This window comes from Myxocyprinus asiaticus, chromosome 6, assembly GCF_019703515.2.
Source record: "Myxocyprinus asiaticus isolate MX2 ecotype Aquarium Trade chromosome 6, UBuf_Myxa_2, whole genome shotgun sequence".
Classification (NCBI taxonomy): domain Eukaryota; kingdom Metazoa; phylum Chordata; class Actinopteri; order Cypriniformes; family Catostomidae; genus Myxocyprinus; species Myxocyprinus asiaticus.
In genome coordinates, this window is record NC_059349.1 from 20,127,648 (window position 1) to 20,139,524 (window position 11,877).

At 38.8% G+C, this 11,877-nt stretch overlaps 1 protein-coding gene across 1 annotated transcript in view; it reads right to left on the minus strand.

Moving 5' to 3' along the window:
- Positions 1 to 11,086, minus strand: part of LOC127442429 (receptor-type tyrosine-protein phosphatase F) — a 301,235-nt gene extending 290,149 nt beyond the window's left edge. The window contains exon 1 of the mRNA XM_051700458.1: positions 10,814 to 11,086. The gene's annotated coding sequence lies outside the window, so the exon portion shown is untranslated. The remainder of the gene's footprint in view (positions 1 to 10,813) is intronic.
- Between the last annotated feature and the right edge of the window lie 791 nt (positions 11,087 to 11,877).

Consider the following 11,877-nt stretch of genomic DNA (forward strand, 5'->3'; position numbering starts at 1 on the left):
GAGCTGTTCACAACTGTTGTAAATCATCTTTCAAAAAGTTGAACAACAAACGTTTTAATTGCACTTAATTGTTTTCCAGTTTAATTTGAATGTTTAGTTAAAATAAATAAAAAATAATGTTCAAAGTTAGAAATCAAGGTGTCTTGTTTTGTGTAGGCTTAACCCTAACCCTGCTTAACGAAAATTACCCCATAGTACCACCTAGCGTCCAACCAGCGGTAATACCGGTGTCCGTCGGCTTCCTGTGGAGTTTTTTTTTTTTTCTGCGACCAACCGACCAATCGAAACTTGGTCGACCAAGACTCTTCTTATCGACTAACGTTTGGTCGACTATCGGGGGCAGCCCTATGAAAAACCACACAAAAAATTTAGCCACAAATTTTCTTTTTTTACATTATATATCTCTGGGTGTAAATAAGATGGCTCCGAAAATCTGCTTTTGTTTTGTTCCCAATCATGTCAGCTGTATCTGGGAAAACATTTGTGTTGATACGACTAATCATTTAAAAGTTATAGCATTACAAATATAATCATAGTGTCCAAAAACGTCTCCAAACAACTAAAAAACAATAATTGTACACAAACTAATTACACATGCAAACACAACAATCACTAAAGGTATGCATAGCATGGAGACATGATTTTAGTAATAAGATTTCACAGAGTGCCTTTTGACTCAAAGAGTCTGCATCACTGAGTCTGTGTCATTTACATGGCACCATCTCCTGGTGGCCATATGTAATATTGTCCTTTGTGTGGATTATCTAATGATCTATGCATCCGATTACCTTGTGTGTGTGGGCTCGTTTGAAAAATATTTTATGTTCAGTTAATTTTTCATGAAGTTATAAGCAAAAATGCAGCATACAAGCAACACCAACATAATTGTCCATTTATGAGCTATTACTTGCTATATATGTTTGTCTGTGAGTAAAACAAACAGGTTGGTTGTATTCTACTCTTTGAGAGCTTTCCAACAACATATGACACATGACTATTTGATCAGTTTGATGTTTTTACTGATCGCAATATGTGTAGTGCAATTTTTATTTATTTTTGAATATCAAAACGGAACACTTCTGATTTGTCTGCAGATTTTAAAGCACTTGTTCAGTTTTGGTCATAATGCCTGCATGTATTGGAAAGAAGAGCTTCTAAGCTTTCCAACGATACCCATTTACTGTAGTTGTAAATATTTTGATTTTTTTTTTTCCTCGCGGGCCCTTTCGAGCTTAAAGGGTTAACGTGTAGTCGAGCTAGAATAGCATTATCTAGGTCTGTTAGTCCCTTTTCGCAAAAATCTGACTAAAGTATTTACATTACATTTGAAAATGCAAATTATTGTTTTAGTCCAACTGAAACTGAACTTTTAAAGTGCATATTAACGTACTGACTATCTGCATTCCTCTTGGTAGATCGCCACATTGCATCACTATGTATTTGCATAAAGTTCAAGTCAGCTCAGCTCTGTCGCATTGCCAATGTTCACGGTCGCTCACATTGCCTCAAACTGCCAAATCTAATGGAGTACATTTACATGCACAATGTGACACTGTTTAACAACAACATGTTAGGTCATGCAACCACCTTAAACAGTTTACCTTTTTTGGGGTGACAAGTCATTAAAGGCTTAATAATAAACCGACTGGCAGAAGTAGATTTTTGTCCATTACCCTGATTTCGCTCTGCATGTAAACATCTTTAATGGGATTCGTGCCGATTTATCCAATGTGCACAAATGTTATGTGTTGCCTGTTAAGTTTGACGTCAAAAGCAGAGAATAACCTAATTATTTTAAAACACTTATTTAAAAAAAAATATTGTTTTCAGATTTTTTTTATTAAGCTGATTTTTGGTAGTTATCAGCATACTGGTGTGCATGTAAACGCACTCAATGACAGTGAATGATGCTAGTCGCTTTGTTAATTCAAATCATCTGTGTGAAAAACCCTTGAGGTGACTTGACTTCATGAATCTAGGTTCACTTGAACATCTTAGCTTTTCCTTGCCACTGCAGCCTTTGGCTTGCTCATTGGGACGTACTATTATTTGTAAAGCGGCATGAAACAATATGTATTGTGAAAAGCAGAATTGCTGAACTGAACCGATACTGAATTTAATTGAGTGTCTAATGCATTATATATCACATATCTCGGCTTGTTTATGTTCTCCCATCACAGTAACACTTTCTTCATTGTTATCATAAACCTCTGTTATAAAGCAAATAAGTGGCGGCAAAGCTCTGTGTTCATATACAAACCTCACCTACAGTACATGAAAAACCATCCATTTTGCCATGGTTGCCTTTTCTGTTTAAATGGTGTATTATTGTCTTTGTCCAGTGAACAGACACAGTTGGCATGAGGGGGAAGTTTGTGGGCCCTTCTGCGATGGTTCAGCAGTCACCAGCACCCCTCTATGCCAGGACTCCCCCTGTCATCTCCATCTGGCACAACAGTGGAAGATAAAGTGCCAAAATTGCATCTTCCCGTTCTCCTGTATTCTGTTCCTCTTATCCTCATGATACAGTATGGAGGCTGCACTCAGTGGAACTAAAAAAAAAAAAAACCATTTCCAACAAAAACTACAAACCCTGTCCAAGAACCTGTATAAAACAGCTTAAGACAGCATCTACCTCCCAACAAAAGTACTACAACAATTGCTGCATTCTTTGTGTAAGGATTTTGTCTATAAGGGCTGACAGAAATATTTGTCTTCTTTGTTTTCTGCATTCAGTCAGGATGATTTCAGAATATTCCACAGTGTTAATTCAAGCAGTGATTCTCCACTGAGAAAGAAGAAAATGCTAGCGGGGGTATTTCTGAGTTAAAAAAAAAACATACTGTTTGCTAAATTCAACAAATATAACTATTTAGGAGCATATGGTCAGTGCTGACCTTTAGAACTTACACTGGACTGCAATTATGCCAAATTACAGTACTAAACCATCTTTGCATTTTGAATCCTAATTGATAAACCAAGCAAACACCCTTCAGAACGTCCGCAAGATGTGTAATTAGTGGTGCTTGCTAATGCACTATTAATATTTCTCATACTTGGTGTTATGGATTTGAGCAAACCTCTAATCCTAAGTATAAAACTTTGGCGCATAGCTCGTCCTGAACCATTTGTGCTAACGGCCTGAATTAGGCCTACACCTCAAATCACTGACTTATTTGAGAGGCATGCTGTTCCTTTTGTAAGAGACCTGACGACATTAAAACAGGCAAAGGCTTGGGGGTGGGCCAGTAAACAACCACCTGTGAATAAAAAAAAGCTGTGAATATACAGCGTGAAATACACAGCGAGACAAGTGTAGTCCAATTCCTTAAATTACTCTTATAAGCAAACTCTTTTGAATCTACAGTGAAATCAGCCAGTGTTGTCCTCACTTTTGAGTTCTTCCTCATAAGTAAGATTGGTTATGGAACCAGAACCAGAATCACTACTAACGATTCCCATCCCTACAATAAGATTATTTAAATCAATTAACTCTCCTGCCCCCTGAGTTTCACAACAAAAATGATTGGTCTTTGAATGTCATGTTTGACAGAGCTGCCCTCCATTCCATGTGCTGTGTAGATTACCATTTGTTTTATGAACGCTATCATGACTGAGCTACACAACAAAATCCAACACTGGAATAAAATCACTGTTTGACAGTCAAATCAAATACGCAATCTGTGAAGTCACTGCTCCCCAAAGAGAACTGTAAAAGCTTTCTTTCCTCATCAATATTTAAAAGAGCCAAAGGCAAATTTTTTAATTGTTAAATATACAAGGTCATTAATGCTGCATAAATGGTAAGGAAACCTCCCTATATGTGTTGCGCTTCTCAACTCCCTCAACATTCATCTTCCAGAGTGACAGCGCACGGGATCATGTGCATGTCAATATGACAAGCGGCTGACTGATTTTATTGGATTATTGAAGATTGCGGCAACAGAAAAGAGTAGCATCAAGAGCATCAACAAAGACAGCGAGGGAAATCATGTACATGTGTCTGTATGTTTGGGTTAGGGTAGGGTGGACGGGGAGGTCACCTTCACACGACTCAGTGGCAGTAATCGTATTTCGGACACGTCCTTCTGCCTAATGGAGCCACCACAATGGCAACAGGGGCCCGGTGACTAACACGCTAAACTAATAAGTCACACCAAAACACAAACCACAAATTGTGTTTTACAGTTCTCCTAACACAGAGCCACGATCGAGACGCCTGGAAGTGGCTTATGGCATTATTGCCGTGCCATGCCATGCTACACCCATTAAAACAGCTACATTAGGATCTGTGTTAGGTGTGCTTAGACATACAGTGTTTCTTTTGTCTGTCTTACTAAGATAGTCACTAAAATAAATCAAGGCAAGGCCTCTCCAATTACCGCAAAAATTTGTGCAAACCATCAAAGCTGTTACTTAAGCACATAATGTAGAACTTAAAACATGGGGGTGCTTCAAAATGACCTCACTATTCTTATAAATAGTCTGGGATATTTCTGGGCCAATGTCTCATTCCACTTTTTGTTTAAATGGAGATGTCCCATAAAACCATGGTGTAAATGGTTTATAATGCCACCAGCAGGGCCACTAATGGAGAAGCTGTTTCCAATCAGCAGCCAAATTACTTCAGAATTAGCTTGCAGACACTTAACTACTTCACAGTCCTCTAAACACTGAAGAAATGCTGAGAAATATTTATACATTTGCAGTTTCATTGAACCCGTTTACATGCACACCAGTTCAGCATTAGCCGATAGTAATGCCAGTAAAGGTGTGGGCAAAAATCTACCTGTGTCGAAACCATTTATGACCTTACACTGATAAAGGAAAGCTGTTTAATGCGTTTACACGATCACACATGTTGATGGCTTTTTAAGCAAATTGTAGTAAGAACGTGCATGTAAACTTACTCATTGACAGCCACTTGGGAAGAACTAGCCAAACGCAACAAGTGCAGTTGGTTTTCCTCTATACATGATTTGCTCTGTCAAGCCCAAAAAAAAGCTACTACTGTATTCACGGGCCAAGCAACTAAACCTACACTATAAAAAATGTCAGTATTTTTAACGGCAAAAGACTGTAAAAATGCTAGAGTAAAAAAAAAAAAAAAACATTAATTGGTTAACAGGTAGTTACCTTAAAATATATGGTAAAACAATAATATATTTAAAAAGACAATACACAAAGACAGTAAAAATTGCCCTTTTTAGATGTAAAAAGTAGGATTTTACCTAATAATTCACGATAAAAACAGTACATGTACTTTTTATGATAAATTATTGTTCAAATTAAGGTAAAAACAATAATCGGGCATTCCCAGAATTCTCTGCTTCACCCATCACATTTCATTATATCTTATGGGAATAGTTATGTTTCTTATTTTTAATATCACTTATCTACATTGCGGTGTTCTGTTTTATATTTGATGTTGTTTAGTTAATGTTAATTGCATTATTTTAATTTCACCTGTGTTACCCTGATGGTGTTTGTGAGTGACACTGAGCACTGTCTCTACATGTTTATTCGTCATTGCTCTTGGAAAGGCCAATATTGAGGCACTAATTTTTGGGAATAAGAAAGTTATACGTGCTAAATCTGTTTATAAACTAAACATGCTGTGGGCAGCACGACGGAAGCCCGCAGGGCACAGTATCATCATGAGCACAGTAGCTCTCATAAACTGCCGCCAGTGTCCTCTCTTCTCTAGCTTCTCCGAGACTTTCTGCCCTGTCACTACATAAGAACTATAATACTGTGATTTCCTGCATATTTCATTTTATTCTGGAAAGGAGCTGTTCATTCAGGTACGAGGGAACCATCTGAACACGTTTAACCACCGATCAAACTTCACTTGTTTTTAAGGTAGGCAATGTTTTAACTGTGTCAAATATTAACACAATGTAATTTGACAAACTCAGAAAAAAAGAAACATCCCTTTTTTAGGACACTCTATTTTAAAGATAATTTAGTAAAAATCTAAATAACTTTACAGATCTTTATTGTAAAGGGATAAAACAATGTTTTCCATGCTTGTTCAATGAACCATAAGCAATTAATGAACATGCACCTGTGGAACAGTCGTTAAGACACTAACAGCTTACAGACGGTAGGCAATTAAGGTCACAGTTATAAAAACTTAGGACACTAAAGAGACCTTTCTACTGACTCTGAAAAAAGAAAGATGCCCAGTGTCCCTGTTCATCTGCTTGAATGTGCCTTAGGCATGCTGCATGGAGGCATGAGGACTGCAGGTGTGGCCAGGGCAGTAAATTGCAATGTCCGTGCTGTGAGACGCCTAAGACAGCGCTACAAGGAGACAGGAAGGACAGCTAATCATCCCTGCAGTGGCAGACCACGTATAACAACACCTGCACAGGATCAGTACATCCGAATATCACACCTGCGGGACAGGTACAGGATGGCAACAAACTGCCCGAGTTACACCAGGAACACACAATCCCTCCATCAGTGCTCAGACTGTCCGCAATAGGCTGAGAGAGGCTGGACTGAGAGCTTGTAGGCCTGTTGTAAGGCAGGTCCTTACCAGACATCACCAGCAACAACGTCGCCTATGGGCACAAACCCACCTTCGTTGGACCAGACAGGACTGGCAAAACAAATGCTCTTCACTGACGAGTCGTGTTTTTTTCTCACCAGGGGTGACGGTTAGACTCGCGTTTATCGTCGAAGGAATGAGTGTTACACCGAGGCCTGTACTCTGGAGCGGGATCAATTTGGAGGTGGAGGGTCCGTCATGGTCTGGGGCGGTGTGTCACAGCATCATCGGACTGAGCTTATTGTCATTGCAGGTGATCTCAACGCTGTGCATTACAGGGAAGACATCCTCCCTCATGTGGTACCCTTTCTGCAGGCTCATCCTGACATGAACCTCCAGCATGACAATGCCACCAGCCATACTGCTCGTTCTGTGCATGATTTCCTGCAAGACAGTAATGTCAGTGTTCTGCCATGTCCAGCAAAGAGCCCGGATTTCAATCCCATTGATCACGTCTGGGACCTGTTGGATCGGAGGGTGAGGACTAGGGCCATTCCCCCCAGAAATGTCTGGGAACTTGCAAGTGCCTTGGTGGAAGAGTGGGGTAACATCTCACAGCAAGAACTGGCAAATCTGGTGCAGTCTATGAGGAGGAGATGCACTGTAGAACATAATGCAGCTGGTGGCCACACCAGATACTGACTGTTACTTTTGACCCCCTCCCCTTTGTTCAGGGACACATTATTCCATTTCTGTTAATCACATGTCTGTGAAACTTGTTCAGTTTATGTCTTAGTTGTTGAATCATTTTATGCTCATACAAATATTTACACGTTAAGTTTGCTGAAAATAAAAGCAGTTGAAAGTGAGAGGACGTTTCTTTTTTGCGGAGTTCATATGTGGCGATATCTTGTTTACTTGATACTATACATCTAATACAAACTTTTAAATACCTTAGAAAGATACAATGCCAATAGTGTCGGAAATTATCAGGGGGATTTACTATTAATTAAATTCAAAATATTGAGGCAAAAAATGCCCACACAAGTTCCCATGTTTTATTAATAATATCTGAGTTGCAATTACATACATTGTGATCTTCTTTTGATTTTTCACTGAACATTATTTTTTTTCCCGCTGTCTGGTTCCTTGCACCATCGTGCGCACTATCCGCTTCCATTAATCCGCATCAGTTCAGTATTGTACCCCTGCATTAATTTCCGTAACCGTTCGCCCTTCTTGTTCAAAATAAACTGTCCTACCAGGTAACACTCTCACTCATGGTGCTTTACTGTACTCCCCTGCCATGTGCCAATGTTTATCTGTCTATAAAGCTTCTCTCTAAAACAATAGACTAAAGGAAAAAGTTTCTTTTTGCCTATTTTTAAACCAAAATTTGACTTGCAAGTGTAAAGCAACTTGTAAGAACGCAATACCTCAGCAAATGGGGGGGAAAAAAACCCACACTATTGTGATTTCCACATGGTAGCGCAACCATTTTCAATTGTTCTATTAATAAGTAAATTTTCTTGAGTCACAAATTAGCACTTTAGAATGCTTTTGTAAGGAATATGTGACACAGTATATGTTTGCCATCACAGGTAAAGAAAAACAGGAATAAATATTAAAAACAATTATTTCAAACTGTAATAATAATTTGCAATTAATGATTTAGGCAGTATTTTTGTTCAATTTAATGCATCTTTGGTGAAAGGAAGCATCAATTTCTTTCAAGAACAAAACTGTCTTTGTTTTCTAAAAATGGAAGCATATATATATATGATATCATTTTCATAAAGTAACTTGTAACGTAATTACTTGAGTAGTTTTTTGGCTTATTATTTACTCGAGTTATAATATTTCTCAGTACTTCTACTTGTACTCAAGTGAATTATTTCTTCAATAGCAGTACTTTTACTTAAGTAAAAAAAAATCAGTACTCTTTCCACTACTGTTTGGAGGGGACAGAAAAGACACATTTTTGGGTCGTTCCTAAAACACTGAAACTTTTCTACCATAACGTGCCACAGTGTCTCTTAACAAAAGTGTTAAAATCCATGTATACCCGTGCCAGAAACCAATATGCCCTTGAGAAGTCCAAGAGAATTGCAGTTCCCAGATATGAGTCCTATAAATGTTGATACCCAACACCACAACTGATGCACTACAGAAATAAAATCTCTCATTAGAGCGCAGGCCCTAAAATTACCCAAATTCAGCGCATATGGAAACCATAAGACAGCGTCAGCAAAAAGGAAGTTAGTTTGAAAAGCACCAAGTGGCTTTTCGGCATGTGGCAACAGAGGGCCTGTGTTCTGAAAGTGCCAATTAGTTCCCACTGCCAGACTGAAGGTAAGAGGGTGGCATGAAGACGTACCAAATGGTAGAAACACAAAAACATGCACATGCATACTTGAATAAAAGGCAAATGTTGCAAAAGATCCAAATCAGGGGTATATCTGCTATGGCTTCATGCTCATTAATGACTGCTATGACACTTGTGTTTTTGAAGTAAAACATGTTCACTGTAAACAGTATCCAGAAAATCATTCACAGGCTTGTTATTATTATAGCTTTGCTTAACCTATTGGTTTTTCGACCAATTTGTTCATTAGTTTCGCCAGGTAACACTGATTTCAACTCTGAGCGTTGCCTTGTGATTCAGCAAAGCAGTAAATGCATTGACATCAGTGTGCCCCTGATACAATCACATGTGTGTAAGTTTGTGATACTGGTGGAGATATTGTCAGTTCATCTTTATGGCCGTTAAAACACAGACCTTTTTTCCCAAACCATCCAACAGCTTTAGGAGCATCTTCTACAAAACCAGAACTGACGGACTATTAAACTAATTACACAGACTGAATCCAGTACCAAATGATCAAGAAGATTATGTTGTCCTTAGCCAAATTATTTAAGACTTATGCTGCAATTGCAGGAAACTTAGTCTCGATTCCCAGATCACTGATATTGCTGAAATGTTACATGTGTACTCTGAAACACCTCATATCCTTATATATATATAAACTCTACAAGGTTGAAGCTCAGGCTTAAAGAGTGCTCACCTACTGTAAGGTCACGTATATGGGCTCACTTCCTAAAATAACTACTGACGGACGAAATTGCTGTATGGAAAGACCTGAGAAAGGTTAGCAAACCAGCGTAACAAATAATGCTTAATATCTGTAGTACAACAACGATGTCATTGTTCTGCTCGCGCCCCGCCACGCGAGGTATAATATTAACACACAAAGCTGATCCGTGAGGTTTTACATCTTGTTCCAATCTCAGCGCAACAAACACCTTTCTGTGAAGCCCATCACATAATATCTGCGAAACCAGCCAATTATACTAACAGTGCGGAATGCCTCTAATTTGAATCGAACTGCTCTGTAACATATTCTAGTTTAGACATACATAAAAGTAATCACATGATATAGCAATGTCTGACTGTAATTCGATTAGAAATGCTGTACTGTTTTTAGCATTATTTGGCAGACATCGTTCTCTTAAGGCTAGAAAAAGAAAAGACGAAAACATTTGTATGAGTGTGTATATGCACGCTCATCCGCGAAAGGTGGCATCTTGAAAAAAGGCACTAATTCTTATCCATGTTGTACGGGTTTGGAATTAATTTCCTTATGCCCCCCCCCCCCAGTATCATTTAAAATGTATACATACAATAAACAAAACGTTTCGTTTGCACAGCACTACAATATAGCAAACATATTTTACATAAAACCAAGCATCTTTGGAGAGCTGAGCTCGCGCGCAGTGATAGAAGAATGTCCCGCGACACTTGTTTTATGTTTATTTTTTAGAGAACTGCCTGCTGCATGAACCTGAGGAATTACGTGCAATGCATTTGAGATTACCTGTGGTCAATAGTTAAACTTAGTCACAATTAGCTAATTCATTTTCGAGACAGTTACGATAAACTGAAGAACCAATTTGCGCCCTGCAAGACAATTTAGACCACGAGGAACTATAATGAGAGTTACAGCGACAAAATCTTGCCACCCTTGCTCATAAATAGCTATACTGGGAGAAGAGCTCATCTGCATTGGTCCTATGTGCAAACCACCCCAAACTAACGACCTGTTAGTTTTTTAAACGGTTGGGTTAGCAAATGAACTAGCATAGCTGACGTAAACTCATCCGTTAGTTTCTGACTGGGAAATTTCACGTTCATTTCAAGCCTTGTGGTTTAAGAAGCACGCGTTTTAATGCGAATAAATATAACCTTAAAAGCACAGCTTTGTACCCATGAAATTTCATTAACAAGACCGAATAAAGGTGGAAATGCATTGCACTCACCGTCTCTCCGTTCCGCCGCGGTTTGCATTTCTTTCTCTGCACGGCAACCGCTCGTTTCACCCGGTTCAGTTGACCACGTACAAATCCACTTTTAAATTCTTTGATTCCACAGAGTAACGACTCTTCCCCCTACTAATGTGCCACGCGGCCGTTATAATCCCGTTATTGAGACCGGCTGCTATAACTAAGGCAAAGTGGAAAAGCTTCTATTGTTGCGAATCCAGAGTTTGTCTCACAGACTTCTGTTCCAGTACGGTCGGACACTCTACTTTCTTTGCTTGCCTTCCCCTGAATCACGCTTTCTCCCTCCCTGGCTGGCTCAGGTTGCAGCACGGATTTTCGGAAATCTTCGTGAGAATTCGGCCGTTCACGAATCGATTGTACTAGTCTCCAGCAATGTGGTTGCTAATGAGAAACAGGTATTTAGTGAGGTTTAACCTTAAAAGAGGGATTGTAGTGTTCGATGTTTCAGTCCAGATTGACAAGAAGTTTAGAATCATAACAACAGGTTTACATTCAAATTAAATATTTAACAAATTTGCAATATAAACTTATTAAAATAACGATAAGCTGGCGGCCCTTAAAGGGATAGTTCACCAAAATGAAAATTCTATGTTTGTTCAGCAATGTAGTTCCATTCAATGCAAGTGAATTGTGGCTAGAAATTGGAAGGTTCAAAGAGCATATAAATTCAGCATAAAAGTAATCCATTCGACTCCAGTGGTTAAACCCAAGTCTTCAGAAGCGATATGAGAGGTGTGGCTGAGAAACAGATCAATATTTAATTACTTTTTTACTATAAATCTACACTTACACTTTCACAGTCTTCTTTTGTTTTAAGCAATTCACATTCTTCGTGCATGGGCATGGAGGCAAATTTATAGTAAAAAGGAACTAAAAAGCTATCTGTTTCTCAGCCACCCCAATAATCAAAGCAAGCAAGTATACCATGATTGATGGAAACATGGTTCAAAATAATTACAAAATGCTTCACGCTGCAACCCCGCCAATGTTCAAGCCAAATCTACGCCCTTGACCATACCTATCATATCGTTTCAGAAGAT